The sequence below is a fragment of the Branchiostoma lanceolatum genome, chromosome 7 (genome assembly GCF_035083965.1).
Source record: "Branchiostoma lanceolatum isolate klBraLanc5 chromosome 7, klBraLanc5.hap2, whole genome shotgun sequence".
Classification (NCBI taxonomy): Eukaryota; Metazoa; Chordata; class Leptocardii; order Amphioxiformes; family Branchiostomatidae; genus Branchiostoma; species Branchiostoma lanceolatum.
In genome coordinates this window covers 20,538,534-20,555,199 of record NC_089728.1, presented here as the reverse complement: position 1 = coordinate 20,555,199, position 16,666 = coordinate 20,538,534, and the positions used below count along the sequence as shown (strand labels likewise).

Genomic DNA, 16,666 nt, shown 5'->3' with positions numbered 1-16,666 from the left:
GAACATGGAAGGCACAATATGATAGCTAACAGTATAGTGTATTCCTCTAAAAGTTTTAAAATATACCTGCCGGATTTGACTTAACTCCCACAGGGAAACTAATTAAGTACAAGAGACTACGATCTCAAGATTTCCGTTTTTTTGCTGCGGTATAGATCATATGGCGATCTGCTAATAAACTAAATTAGGCAGGTGAATTTAAAAGGCTCAATTTAATAGCTAACAATCCAGTGCATGTACTAAAAGTTTCAAAGTTTACCTGCCAGATTTGATTTACCTCCAACATGGACACTAATTGAGTAAAAGAGACTACGATCTCAAGATTTCCGCCCTATAGCTACTGTACTACTGAAAAGATGGCTTTTAGCTAAAAAAAACAAACTAAATTAGGCAGTGGAACTTGGAAGGCATATTATAATAGCTAACATTCTATTGCATCTTCTAACTTTTTGCAAATTGCCTGTCTTGTTTAATTAACCTCAAACGGGGACAATAATTGAGAACAAGAGAACAACGAATTCAGGATTTCCACTTTTATTTCTACTGTACTGAACAGATGGCTTTCTGTTAATGATCTATATTAGTCAGGTGAAATTGAAAGCCTAAATATGATAACTAACATTCTAATGCATCTTCCAAAAGTTTAAAATTTACCTGCCTTATTCAATTAACCTCCCACATGGACAATAAATGAGAACAAAAGACTACGATTTCAGGATTTCCGCCTTTATTGCTACTGTACTAAACAGATGGCTTTCTGTCAATAAACTACATTAGGCAGGTGAACTTAGAAGGCATGATATGATAGCTAACAATCTATTTCATATTCTAAAAGTTTCAAAATTTACCTGCACTCAGCAGGATTTAATTTACCTCCCACAGGGAAACTAATTGAATACAAGAGACTACGATCTCAAGAGTTCCGCTTTATAGCTACTGTACTGAACAAATGGCTTTTAGCTAGTGAACTAGATAAGGCAGGTGAACTTGAAAGCCTACATATGATAGCTAACATTCTAGTGCATCTTTAAAAAATTTTTAAATTTACCTGCCGGATTCAATTAACCTCCCCCAGGGAGACTTATTGAATACAAGGGACTACGAGATCAAGATTTCCGCTTTATAGCTACTGTACTAAACACATGGTTTAGTACATGGAAAGTCAGGTTACTTTAAATGGGCAAAAACACAGAAAAACAACAACAAATAGCCAGCAGAGCGACACCTACTGGAAAGTTTGTGAATTGCTGTTATACTGAAACGCCTGGTAATTGTGGCTACCACCTTTAAGAAAAACACAAGTGAACGTGTCAAAAGTTACCTTTCGGATTGAAGTAACTCACTCAGGAATGGTTGCGTAATCAGGTGAAGTCTTTAGTGCTAATACAGTACTATAATATACAGAACAAATGGCTTTAGGCACCTAGGCAAAGATTTGCAGGTGAACTTGAATGGCGGGATACGACACGACCTGAGCGTCTTCTTCAGGTTTAGAAACAACCAACAGCTACCGTATTTGATTAACCTCCCACAGGGACACTAATTGAGTACAAGAGACACCGTTTTTAGGATTTCCAGTTTTATTGCTACTGTACAAGAACGATTGCTTTCTGCTGATAAACTACATTAGGCAGGTGAACATGGAAGACACAATATGATAGCTAACAGTATAGTGTATTCCTCTAAAAGTTTTAAAATATACCTGCCGGATTTGACTTAACTCCCACAGGGAAACTAATTAAGTACAAGAGACTACGATCTCAAGATTTCCGTTTTTTTGCTGCGGTATAGATCATATGGCGATCTGCTAATAAACTAAATTAGGCAGGTGAATTTAAAAGGCTCAATTTAATAGCTAACAATCCAGTGCATGTACTAAAAGTTTCAAAGTTTACCTGCCAGATTTGATTTACCTCCCACATGGACACTAATTGAGTAAAAGAGACTACGATCTCAAGATTTCCGCCCTATAGCTACTGTACTACTGAAAAGATGGCTTTTAGCTAAAAAAAAAAAACTAAATTAGGCAGTGGAACTTGGAAGGCATATTATAATAGCTAACATTCTATTGCATCTTCTAACTTTTTGCAAATTGCCTGTCTTGTTTAATTAACCTCAAACGGGGACAATAATTGAGAACAAGAGAACAACGAATTCAGGATTTCCACTTTTATTTCTACTGTACTGAACAGATGGCTTTCTGTTAATGATCTATATTAGTCAGGTGAAATTGAAAGCCTAAATATGATAACTAACATTCTAATGCATCTTCCAAAAGTTTAAAATTTACCTGCCTTATTCAATTAACCTCCCACATGGACAATAAATGAGAACAAAAGACTACGATTTCAGGATTTCCGCCTTTATTGCTACTGTACTAAACAGATGGCTTTCTGTCAATAACTACATTAGGCAGGTGAACTTAGAAGGCATGATATGATAGCTAACAATCTATTTCATATTCTAAAAGTTTCAAAATTTACCTGCACTCAGCAGGATTTAATTTACCTCCCACAGGGAAACTAATTGAATACAAGAGACTACGATCTCAAGAGTTCCGCTTTATAGCTACTGTACTGAACAAATGGCTTTTAGCTAGTGAACTAGATAAGGCAGGTGAACTTGAAAGCCTACATATGATAGCTAACATTCTAGTGCATCTTTTAAAAAATTTTAAATTTACCTGCCGGATTCAATTAACCTCCCCCAGGGAGACTTATTGAATACAAGGGACTACGAGATCAAGATTTCCGCTTTATAGCTACTGTACTAAACACATGGTTTAGTACATGGAAAGTCAGGTTACTTTAAATGGGCAAAAACACAGAAAAACAACAACAAATAGCCAGCAGAGCGACACCTACTGGAAAGTTTGTGAATTGCTGTTATACTGAAACGCCTGGTAATTGTGGCTACCACCTTTAAGAAAAACACAAGTGAACGTGTCAAAAGTTACCTTTCGGATTGAAGTAACTCACTCAGGAATGGTTGCGTAATCAGGTGAAGTCTTTAGTGCTAATACAGTACTATAATATACAGAACAAATGGCTTTAGGCACCTAGGCAAAGATTTGCAGGTGAACTTGAATGGCGGGATACGACACGACCTGAGCGTCTTCTTCAGGTTTAGAAACAACCAACAGCTACCGTATTTGATTAACCTCCCACAGGGACACTAATTGAGTACAAGAGACACCGTTTTTAGGATTTCCAGTTTTATTGCTACTGTACAAGAACGATTGCTTTCTGCTGATAAACTACATTAGGCAGGTGAACATGGAAGGCACAATATGATAGCTAACAGTATAGTGTATTCCTCTAAAAGTTTTAAAATATACCTGCCGGATTTGACTTAACTCCCACAGGGAAACTAATTAAGTACAAGAGACTACGATCTCAAGATTTCCGTTTTTTTGCTGCGGTATAGATCATATGGCGATCTGCTAATAAACTAAATTAGGCAGGTGAATTTAAAAGGCTCAATTTAATAGCTAACAATCCAGTGCATGAACTAAAAGTTTCAAAGTTTACCTGCCAGATTTGATTTACCTCCCACATGGACACTAATTGAGTAAAAGAGACTACGATCTCAAGATTTCCGCCCTATAGCTACTGTACTACTGAAAAGATGGCTTTTAGCTAAAAAAAAAAACTAAATTAGGCAGTGGAACTTGGAAGGCATATTATAATAGCTAACATTCTATTGCATCTTCTAACTTTTTGCAAATTGCCTGTCTTGTTTAATCAACCTCAAACGGGGACAATAATTGAGAACAAGAGAACAACGAATTCAGGATTTCCACTTTTATTTCTACTGTACTGAACAGATGGCTTTCTGTTAATGATCTATATTAGTCAGGTGAAATTGAAAGCCTAAATATGATAACTAACATTCTAATGCATCTTCCAAAAGTTTAAAATTTACCTGCCTTATTCAATTAACCTCCCACATGGACAATAAATGAGAACAAAAGACTACGATTTCAGGATTTCCGCCTTTATTGCTACTGTACTAAACAGATGGCTTTCTGTCAATAAACTACATTAGGCAGGTGAACTTAGAAGGCATGATATGATAGCTAACAATCTATTTCATATTCTAAAAGTTTCAAAATTTACCTGCACTCAGCAGGATTTAATTTACCTCCCACAGGGAAACTAATTGAATACAAGAGACTACGATCTCAAGAGTTCCGCTTTATAGCTACTGTACTGAACAAATGGCTTTTAGCTAGTGAACTAGATAAGGCAGGTGAACTTGAAAGCCTACATATGATAGCTAACATTCTAGTGCATCTTTTAAAAATTTTTAAATTTACCTGCCGGATTCAATTAACCTCCCCCAGGGAGACTTATTGAATACAAGGGACTACGAGATCAAGATTTCCGCTTTATAGCTACTGTACTAAACACATGGTTTTTAGCTAATAAACTTAATTAGGCAAGAGAAATTGGATATCATAATATAATAGCTAACATTCTAGTTAATGTTCTAAAAGTTTCAAAATTTACCTGCATTATTTAATGAAGTCTTAAGGACAGAAAGGTATTCCTGGTACAAGAATCTTAATCTTAGAACAAGGAACTTATTCTAGGTGTAAGAAATTCAGTCTTGGGGACAGAAAGGTATTCCTGGTACAAGAATCTTAATCTTAGAACAAGGAACTTATTCTAGGTGTAAGAAATTCAGTCTGGAGGACAGAAAGGTATACCTGGTGCGAGAACGTCAATCTTTTATGAACAAGAAACTCATTCTAGCTGAAAGAATTTCATTTAATTCAGTCTTGAGGAAAGAAAGGTATACTCCCATGATCCCATCTCAGTACAAGAAACGCATTCTTGGTGTAAGAAATTCAGTTTTGAAGAGAAAGGTATTTTTGGTACAAGAATCCCAATCTTAGTACAAGAAACTCACTCTAGATGCAAGAAAACAAGTCCTTTAACCTTTAACAAGAAATTCAATCCATGTGAAAGAAATTTTGTCTTAAACATTCCGACTGCAAGAACAATATTGTAGAAGTATTGGTTGATTAGCTGTAAGAACAAAATTCTTAGTGCAAGAAAACTATGGGTTTCTTGAATTCGCTCAAAACAGGGACTTTTTGAAATTCTTGTACACAGAATAATGTATTTGATGCAAGATAAATTTTCTTAGTACAAGAAACAAACAAGGAAGAATAAGAAAATTAAGAAAATGCATTTTTGGTAGAGTGAACAATGGCTTTCTGTAATAATCTAAATTATAGTAGCAATAAAAGCGGGTAATCCTGAGATCGTAATCTCTTGTTCTCATTTATTGTCCCTGTGGGAGGTAAATTAAATCCGGTAAGTAACTTTTAAAACTTTTAGAAGATGCACTAGAATGTTAGCTATCATATCATGCCTTTAACGTTCACCTGCCGAATTTAGTTTATAAGCTAAAAGCCATCTGTTCAGTTCAGTACCTATAAGGCGGAAATCCTGAGATCGTAGTCTCTTGTATTCAATTAGTGTCCCTGGGGGAGGTAAATTAAATCCTGCAGGTAAATTTTAAAACTTTTTGAAGATGTACTAGAATGTTAGCTATCATATTGAGGCTTTCAAGTTCACCTGCCTAATTTAGATTATTAACAGAAAACCATTGCTTAGTACAGTAGCAATAAAATCGGAAATCCTGAGTTCGTAGTCTCTTGTTCTCAATTATTGTCCCTGTGGGATATTAATTAGATAAGACAGGCAAATTTTGAAACTTTTAAAAGATGCACTAGAATTTTAGCTATCATATTTGCGTTAGCCTGCCTGATTTTTTTTTCTAGCTAAAAGCCATCTGTTCAGTACAGTAGCTATAAAGCAGAGATATTAAGATCGTAGTCTCTTGTCTTGAATTATTGTTCCTGTGGCAGGTAAATAAAATATGTCAGATTTTGAAACTTATTTTATATACACTAGATTGTTGCCTATCATAACCGACCATCAAAGTTCACCTACCTAATCTAGTTTAGTAACAAAAAGCCATCTGTTCAGTACAGTAGCTATAAGGCGGAAATCCTGAGATCGTAGTCTCTTGTATTCAATTAGTGTCCCTGCGGGAGATGAGATAAATTTGTCAGGTTGATTTTGAAACTTTAAGACGATGCAGTAGTTTGTTAGCTATGATATCATGCCTCCAAAGTTCCCCTGCCTAATTTGGTTTATTAGCTACAAGCAAGCTGTACAGTGCAGTAGCTAGAAATGGGACATCCTGAGATCCTAGTCTCTCGTGTTCAATTAGTGTCCCTGTGGGATGTCGATTAAATCCAGCATGTACATTTTGAGACTTCTTTGATATGCACTAGATCGTTACCTATCATAAGTGACCTTTAAAGTTCCCCTGCCTAATTTAGTTTAATAGCAGGAGCCATCTTGTCAGTAAAGTAGCAATAAAGGCGGAAATCCTGAGATCGTAGTCATTGTAGTCATCGTAGTCATCGTAGATTGTTCTCAATTATTGTCCCTGTGGGAGGTAAATGAAATAAGGAAGGGGACTTCTAGAACTTTTAGAAGACGCATTATACTGTTAGGTCTCATATTAAGTTCACCTGCCTAAATTAGGCAGGTGAACTTTCAAGTTCACTTGCCTAATTTAGTTCATTAACAGAAAGCCATCTCTTGTATTCAATTATTGTCCCTGTGGGAGGTAAATTAAATCCGACAGGTAAATTTTGAAACTTCTTTGATATGCACTAGATTATAACCTATCATTACCGACCTTTCAATTTCACCTGCCTAATTTAGTTTTTTAGCTAAAAGCCATCTGTTCAGTGCAGTAGCTATAAAGCGGAAATCTTGAGATCGTAGTCTCTAGTATTCAATTAGTGTCCCTGTGGAAGCTTAATCAAATCCGGCAGATAAATTTTGAAACTTTTAGAAGATGCAATAGAATGTTTGCTATCATATCATGCCTTCTAAGTTCACCTGCCTAATTTAGTTTTTTAGCTAAAAGCCACTGTTCAGTACAGTAGCTATAAAGCGGAAATCTTGAGATCCTAGTCTCTTGTATTCAATTAGTGTCCCTGTGGGAGGTAAATTAAATCCGGCAGGTAAAGTTTAAATTTTTTAGAAGACGCACTAGATTGTAAGGTATAAAAACAGGCCTTTAAAGGTCACCTGCCTAATTTAGTCCATTAGTAGAAAGCAATTGTTACCTTCGCCGAGAAGGGTATGCAGAGGCTAGCGCTTGTCTGTCAGTCTGTAGTGGACCAGCATAACTCAAGAATGCCTGGATGGATTGTTTTGATATTTGTTATGTTGGTAGGTTTTGATGATACCTGAAAACGATTAGATTTTGGTGCCCCTGGCGGCTTCTTACGGTACTGCAGCGGAACTTTGTTAGGCTCATAATTTGTTAAGCTCATACTTTGGGCATGTTATATTTTAAGCCAATCAACTGGTATGATTTACAATTGATGAGAAACACTCCTAATACGTCAGTCATAAAGGTTAATGTCGTGGAACTCTAGTTCTGTATATTATAGCACTGTATAAGCAGTAAAGATTTTACCTGATTACGCATTCATTCGGGGGAGGGGGGTAATTGAATCCCACAGGTAAATTTTGACACGTTCACTTGTGTCTTTTTAAAGTTGTAAGCTATAATTACCAGCCGTTTCAGTTTAACTGCAATTCAAACACTTTCCAGTAGATGTCGCTCTTATGGTTATCTTTATCTGCTTTTCTTCGTTTTCCCCATTTGAAGTAACCTGACTTTCAAAGTATCGACCTGGGTATTCACGGAATAGATCTTATATCTATTTTGTCCACATTCACGGCGAAAAATCTGATGAATTAAATAAATAAATAAATAAGCAAATATATTGAGTAATGAGGCATCCGAATCAGCTGCTAGCTTTCCTATAGCTGAATCGGCTGCTGGAATGGGCTGTTGAATCGGTTGCTAACTTAAGGTCGGTGAGAAACTTTTCTCGGGACTTTGGGAAACGGGAAGCTTTGTTTACTTTAAGTCTAGTACTCTGGACCCGCTGTTGTTGATTTACCCAGCACAGGGAGAAATTGTGGTGACAGGCCCGAATTCCCCACACGCTTTGTCATTGTTATAGCAACTAAAGCAGCTGAATATTACGGCTTCGTTCAGGCTTCACACACGTGGTTTACTTTACATTCACCTTAGACATTTTCACCCAGGGACGCCTTACCATTAGTCATAAGATAATCATTGTCTTTCAATTTACTCTGTATTGCTTCACATGTACAGTCAAGTATGAAATAAATTAATGCTCATTTGAGTCGTTTCACATAACCTTCATTAGATGTGTTTGGCCCTCTCGTTGGTGCTTTTTCAAGTGGTGTCTCTGTACTCCTAGCTGAAATCTTGTTCCGCCACAATGTACATGATCTTGGTAACTATTTAAATCAACCTTTGACTGACCTATCCCTTTTACATGTTATGTGCCCAGTTTGGTCGCATTGGTCTATGCTCTTACACCAAGTAAAAGCCAAGACTTGGTACGAATTATAGTTGGGTTTATGAAGGTTAGACATCAAGGTAAACAATACAAGACAAGATCAAGCTCTACAACGTGATAAAAAGTTCGGAGATATACTAGAACGCTGAAGAAGAGTGATGGATGTCACTTGAGACGTCCGGTTGTAAATCTTCAAATTTGTATCAAGTTGTAGAGTTTGAATTCGTCCTATAAAGTTGAGTTTTGTTTGTTGACTCAGTACAGCATGACACAGCACATTTACTATAAAGGCGACATTTGCTGGAAAATACATCGTATTTCACTCCATCTACCTCCCCATGCAAAAATGGACTGTTTCAAAGTTGAATTGTTAAAAAGGCATGAAGGAAGGATAGTTTGTTAAACCCTATCCAGACTGGGGGAGGGGTCTAAAAGTGTCCGCGCCAACTTTGACATGGTATTACTGCAAAACGATGTATGCTAGGACTACAAAACTTGGTGACTTTTCTAAAATTCTGTTGGCAACAATTTTATAATAATGGTTTAATTTATCTTTTTTCATGTTGCTATGGCAACGAGTTTCTAACAGGCATTTTATGAAAAAAATCAATTTTTTTTTAAAACAATAATATTTCTCAGGTAACACTAGTTTTCCTACATGTATAACATCATATGTGATAAGATGTAGCTTTCATGATTTAATATTCATAATTACAGGTTTGCGATAGCAAAACCTGTTCTGTTTTTGCATCCAAGGATGGGGGCGGCCATGTTGGATGTGACCATTTTATTGGGAGGGGTGTTTCTTTTCGCTAATGTTGGGTGTGACTATTTTGACGGAGGGGTGTTTTTCTTGCCAGTTTTCTTTTTTTTTTGTTTTCTTGCTAATTTTTTCTTGCTTTGGGTTGGGTGTGACCATTTTTACTGGAGGGATGTTGTTTTCACTAATGTGTGGGTGTGATAGATGGAAGTTATTAGTGTGGCGGTGTTGTGACCTTGCCGTTGGCACAAATGGACACAAGGCCCACTGTACTAAAGGACGAGCAAGGTCCACTGAGCATCATGTTGTTGAGGTCTTGTCGAAAAGTAGGGGACGACAAGATCCCCAACGATAGAGGGTTAATAAAGATTTGTTATTTAATGTGATGTTGGATTAGAAAGGGTTGAAATCGATAATATTGGGGGTGTTTTTTGTCGCTAATGTTGGTTCCCTATATTTTTCTTAGTTTTGGGTTGGGTGTGACCATTTTGACTGGAGGGGTGGTTCTTGCCACTTATGTTAGGTGTAAGAGATGAATGTTATTAGTGTGGTGGTGTTGTGACCTTGCCGTTGGCACAAATGGACACAAGGCCCACTGTACTAAAGGACGAGCAAGGTCCACTGAGCATCATGTTGTTGAGGTCTTGTCGAAAAGTAGGGGACGACAAGATCCCCAACGATAGAGGGTTAATAAAGATTTGTTATTTAATGTGATGTTGGATTAGAAAGTGTTGAAATCGATAATATTGGGGGTGTTTTTTGTCGCTAATGTTGGTTCCCTATATTTTTCCTAGTTTTGGGTTGGGTGTGACCATTTTGACCGGAGGGGTAGTTTTTGCCACTAATGTTAGGTGTAAGAGATGAATGTTATTAGTGTGGTGGTGTTGTGACCTTGCCGTTGGCACAAATGGACACAAGGCCCACTGTACTAAAGGACGAGCAAGGTCCACTGAGCATCATGTTGTTGTGGTCTTGATGAAAAGTAAGGGACGACAAGATCCCCAACGATAGAGGGTTAATAAAGATTTGTTACTTAATGTGATGTTGGATTAGAAAGTGTTGTAATCAATAATATTGGGTTTTTTTTGTCGCTAATGTTGGTTCCCTATATTTTGCTTTGTTTTGGGTTGGATGTGACCATTTTGACAGGGGTGATTTTTGCCACTAATGTTAGGTGTAAGAGATGAATGTTATTAGTGTGGTGGTGTTGTGACCTTGCCGTTGGCACAAATGGACACAAGGCCCACTGTACTAAAGGACGAGCAAGGTCCACTGAGCATCATGTTGTTGTGGTCTCGTCGAAAAGTAAGGGACGACAAGATCCCAAACGATAGAGGGTTAATATATATTTGTTATTTAATGTGATGTTGGATTAGAAAGTGTTGTAATCAATAATATTAGGGTTGGTTTTTGTCGCTAATGTTGGTTTCCCATATTTTTCCTAGTTTTGGGTTGGGTGTGACCATTTTGACCGGAGGGGTGATTTTTGCCACTTATGTTAGGTATAAGAGATGAAAGTTATTAGTGTGGTGATGTTGTGACCTTGCCGTTGGCACAAATGGACACAAGGCCCACTGTACTAAAGGACGAGCAAGGTCCACTGAGCATCATGTTGTTGTGATCTTGTCGAAAAGTAAGGGACGACAAGATCCCCAACGATAGAGGGTTAATATATATTTGTTATTTAATGTGATGTTAAATTAGAAAGTGTAGGAGACTAGATCTTAAAGAACATGGCAGTTGTGGTCTTGTCAGAGATGTAGGGACGACAGCCACAAAAACAATGAACGATTAGTTTGTTTAACGGTGAGATGGCCAATTAGCTTTTGGAATAAAATTAAGTCAATTTTGAAATGGTGAATACTTAAGACCCTTTCCTTCTTACAATAAAGAATGGCCGATGTATAAATACGGTTTCTTTTAGATGCCGATTTGAAGACGACCACATCAAGGATAAAGAAATGGCACAGAGACAAGGATTCCCGCATACTTACCAAGGGAGACGTAAACGTTATAACACTGACTGATTATGACCTCATAATGTTGGCTTACTACGATCCTTATTAATTACTGAATGTCTCTATTGCTCTCTTGACCTTAATTTCCTAGTTTTACAAATCTCTCGTCTCCTGTCTTACTCTGCTCACACAACATTGATTACTTTATCTCTTCGCTGCAGTTCACTTAAACAAATGAATAACCGTCAAAGAATTATAGCACAACAATTAGCAGACTAATTCTAAAGTAACCGTTCCAAGTTTGGTAAGGAGTTGCACTGTAACTTCTTGGACGTAAGTGACGGAGTGAAATGTTACTGCAGCTTGCAGTTGCATACACATTTGTATTGGGTTTCTACCATTCGTACATCCGGTTTGATTTTAACGAGGTTAATCACCTGTTTTTTCTTTCATAACGTTATACATGCAAAATCAGCTTCTAAAAGTTGCACACTAAAATAAACAACAAAATAGACAATACGTATTCGTTTGAATCAAATAAAGTGGACAACATGTGCACGCCAGTGTGTGGATTCTCTAAATCGTGTCAGGTAATGTCTGGTTGTAACAGCACAATCATTGTAACACGGCTTTGATGCTGGTCCGGCAGTGGAAGGTCTCCGGCGCCCTCCCCTGCTGCGGTTAGAGTCTGTGTGGGAAACGGCCAGATTGTTCCAGGCCTGGATTGTTCCTCCCTAGTGCACGTGGATACCGGGTGCCCCGGATGACCTTGTAGTCCGGTATAGGTGACCTGTGCAGGGATCGAGAAAAAAACATACAGAAACATATCAACCTGAATGCTCTCTTCTTTGGTTCTTGTCGTCTCTGAAGACGGTAGACAGCTTCGGTCGATTTAACCTCTTGAATTATTGACTTGAATTAGACTATTCCAAAATCATGATTGGCTTTTCTTTTTCAAAGTAGTTGGCGGTGGCGTGTTAGTCATGTAATTGCTAGGTCCTACAGCCACAGGGAAACAAAATTTAGAATGTATGTGACACTGATAAGCTGTTTGACATATTTCTTAGTACCTACGAATATGGCGTGTTATACTTACTTCAAGGTTTTGGAGTTCGATTAAAAAAATAGGGCTCGAAATTCGCATTTTAGTACAGGTAAAATTGTACTAATTTTATCTTTAGCTAGGAAAACAACATTTGGAGTTAAATATGCGTGAAACTGATAAGCAATTTCACAATTTTGGGTCGGCACTCTCACGGCGATCTGGTCAATTTTACGTTTTTTTAATGGTATTTATTATATCTTCGAATTATTGTTTTATTAATTACAAATCTTTATAAGTATTCATAAATGTTTCTAACAAAAGAAAATACGAGAATACTATGTTTCAGAAGTTGTTCTGATCATTTGCAAACATTTCGAAAGTGACTGTCAAAAGAGATAATTTTTTTTAATAGATTTGAAATATAGATAGCCAGATAGGTTTATTTCATATTTCGAAATTTTTCGAACTAATTATATAAAGATATGGGTCATTTGCCCCCCGTAACCGTGTTGTGACTTGGAATGGGGTCCTTATGTCGCCGTGAGAGCGCGGCGAAAGCGCCGTCCAAGTGGAATGGGGGTATAACTGATACTTTAAGAATTGGACGAATGCGCCGTATCCTTTTTTTTCTACATTTGTAATTATGTTGAGCCCAACATACTGTTGGGCGCAATATATTGTGTTCGTATGGTTTCTTTCTCCTGTCAAATCTTGTTATCGACTCAGCTCGGTCGTCCCTGCACCAACTGAGCTGAAATTTGGTATACATGTAGAGTGGGTAAATACCCTAGGAGCATTATTTTTATTTTTTTCGATATTGACCTTGAACGTGAAATTATTGAGGTTTTTCTGACCAAAAACGTACATTTTGGCCTCCTGTGCTCTGGAAATACATCCAAATGACCTGAAATTTGCTATGGTGGTACATTGAACAAATATTTAAAGAATCCCATCGCACTTTTGGCATACAATACTTCGAAATACGATTTTAGAGGGTGTTTTGGGAAGAAGATCGGCTATTTTCCTCATATGGGGTCACTGACCTAAAGGTCACATCTTTATTCATCTGGCCGGGTTGACTAATTCGGTCAGCCAATGAGAGAGCGCAGATTTATCAAGCTCAACCTGATTGGTTGAAATAGTCAATTTAATTAGGGGCACTACTAGTACTCTGACAGGTACAGACACAACTTCACTACTCCCTGGCTCACATCCTTGTGTTGTAAGTTATTGTTGTGTCCTACTGAAGTTATGTAAGTGCAATTGAGAAGGTTCAAAACTTTTCTGGTGGTATTTTTCGACACACACGGTGTTTTTCTTATTTTAACACTGCATGGAAACAAAGATTTCTACAAGTTCGCAAGCTTGGACACTATGGTAAAACCTGACATTTCCTCGCTATGTACACGAATTTTCTACCCCTCTGTCACCAAGATTGGACACTAGTGCGCACAATAGTGCACACAAAGTACCCAACGTTTCCCACCTTAGGAAACATTCCGTGTCGGGACGTTGACAATAACATTAACATTAACAATAGAGAGTTGTGAAGTGCGTGAAAATTTACGTTGAGCTTGCTTTGAGTAGTTGTTTAAAGTTTTTGGCTAAAAATGACGTAAATCAGTAAGAATTTTCAACCTCCTTACGTAAACCCCTGTTACATGTCTACACTATCGGGCCGCGGGGAAGTCTTGAATATCGGCGCTGATCGATAGCGCATTAAACAAAATGTGTGGCGTAGCGTTGTACTAAAAAAAATAATAGCATATGAATATGGGTGCCTGGAAGAGCCCATCCATGCATAGGGTTTCAAATTGGGAGAGATCCATTTCTGACTGGTCTTCAATTCAATTATTCATTCAAATACCAACATTGCAGACATACAACAAACGTTAGCCTCTATGCCACAGTCGATTTTTGCGTGGGGAGGGAAATGGGCGAAACAAGTTGCATTTGCTCCCGCAAATGTTGCCTTTCTAGTTTTTTATGTTTTTTACACGTGAACAAATGCGACGTATCATTTTTCTACATTTTTAATCTATCTTCAGCTAATTCTACAATTGTCGGGGGTTGAGGTTTTCAAACGTGGACAAATGAGATGTACTGGAATTAGTTTTGGAATTTTTACGTTTGTCAGGCGTAAAATTTTAATACGTGGATGATACATGCGACGTATAATTTTTTCTAACTACACAACTAATTCTAAATTAATTTGTCGGGGGGGGGGGGGCTTTGCACATTTTCATACTTGACAAAAAGATGTACTAGAATTGCATTTCTACGTTTTTCGGGCATATGATTTATGGTTTTCATACGTGGACGATGGGACGTACTGTTTTTTTGTACATTTGTACTTTGTCTCCAGTTAATGCTACGTTTGTCAGGGGTGAGATGTACTGGAATAAGTTTTGGAATTTCTACATCTGTCAGGCGTATGATTTTCATACGTGGACGAGTGCGACGTATTATTCTTTTCTACATTTGTAGTTTTTCTACTGTAACAGTCTACATTTGTCGGGGATGTAGATTTTTAAATGTGTACAAATAAGTTGTATTGGAATTAGTTCTTATACGTGGACATGCGACATACTAGAATTAGTTCTGGAATTTCAACGTTTGTATGGCACATGATTTTGAAACGTGGATGAATGCGACGTATTTCTAAATTCTAGGCTGCTAAGTTATTGCTCATATTTCATCAAACCTAAAAAGTTTCAATAACACTTTTAACAGCAATTCTGAATATCAAACATACGTCGAGATGGTTTCGAAAATGGCTACTTGCCGAAATCTCTACCTTGCCATGAAAGGTATCTGAAATGACCACAAAAGCGTAATTCTGAATGGAGTTTGAACTATAAATGCCAACACAAAAATTGGACTTACCCAAATTTTCGACTGAACAGCACCAGTCTTTGTCAAGGAATGAGCAATCCACTGCTTCTGTGACGTCACGTTATGCAGATGAGACACGTGACTCGGACAGCAGTGGATCATAGGTTGCAGAAAGTCTATGGCGCCCTCCGTCTCTGTTGAGGGATGGTTGTAATGCCCGGATGTAGATGGACTCCTTAATCCCTCTCGCAAAAAATTCCGATTCTGTGTCCAGAATCTTAACCTTGTCCAATGAAACCGAATGTCCAGGCGACTCTAAGTGAATGTGTTTTGAAACTTCAGAAGAGGTTGTGCTCGGACGCTTGTGTTCGTTGAAGCGGGTTTTCAGTGAGCGTTCAGTCTCTCCAATGTACGTTTCTTTACACTGGCCTCTAATGTTCAGTCGAAAATTTGGGTAAGTCCAATTTTTGTGTTGGCATTTATAGTTCAAACTCCATTCAGAATGACTTCTACCAACACAGATGAACTTTCAAGTGAACACAAAAGCGTAACGTTAACATAAAAACTGAAAAGACCTACCTGCACAAAAACAGAAACAGACGCCTCTTACCTCGGTTCTGTACAGATCGGCTCTGGTGTTATTTGTCCTTCCAGTCTCAGAATCTAAATTTCCATAGTCGAGTCCTGTCTGCGGAACGTGCAACAACTTTTCCTGCCTTGGAGATTAATGAACAAACGTCTGGTGTTGCTATTTTCAAACAGTCCATATTCTTCCAGTCTCTTCTGGCCGTGCTTCCCCGTTGTTGTTTCCACTGCTGACATGGAGGTGATACATCCCTTCTTGCTCACCATGTTGTCACAACTTTCGATTAGAGTTTAGAAATCTCCATATTATCGCTAGAAATGAGTTGTTTTCTAACACAAGAAACGCCCTTTGTTCTCATACGTCTAGACACTGTGGCCACGGTACTAGACTGTGTGACTGCAGCTGTGTCCTTATGTCCGCCCACCAGACCAGTACCATGTAACTGATACTCCCATGGGTGCATCCATGTTGCTGTGCCTGGAGAAGTCATTAACTCGGAAACAGGGCTTAAAATTGATACCCAGTCAAATTTTCCATCACAATGGCACCATCCCAACTTTGCTAACATGTCATACCATTTGTGGTCTATATCTATATACTATATTGCCTAAAAGACCTAAAATTTGGTCATAACAAGATGTAACATTGACGATGGATTAAGGGCAAGAGTAACGGATTATGGTTAGGGTTATGGATCAATTAAGGTTATGGTGACGGATTAATGGTAAGGATGACAGATTAAGGGAAAAGGTGACGGATTAGGTTATCGGGTGACAGATTAACGGCTATGGTGACGGATTAAGGGTTATGGCGACGTGACTGATTGAGGGCAACCACTGTGAGGGATCAAGGCTTTCGTGACAAATTAAGGGTTATGGAGACGGATTAAGAGCAAGGATGGATGATGAAGGTCAAGGGCAACGGATTAAGGGCCAGGGTGACGGATTAAGGGAAAGGATGGCGGATTAAGGGAAATGATTACAGATTGAGGGTAAGGATGGCGGATAAGGGGAAATGATTAAAGCTTAAGGGAAAGGTAACG

The 16,666-nt window shown here is 38.0% G+C and overlaps 1 long non-coding RNA gene across 1 annotated transcript; it reads right to left on the bottom strand.

Annotated features, from left to right (window-relative positions):
* Positions 1–11,103: 11,103 nt before the first annotated feature.
* On the bottom strand, positions 11,104–16,312 carry LOC136438099 (uncharacterized). Its single transcript, XR_010756387.1, has 2 exons — positions 15,649–16,312; positions 11,104–11,948 (listed from the first exon to the last, which is right to left on the bottom strand). It is a non-coding gene; the product is annotated as an uncharacterized lncRNA (long non-coding RNA).
* Positions 16,313–16,666: the final 354 nt, after the last annotated feature.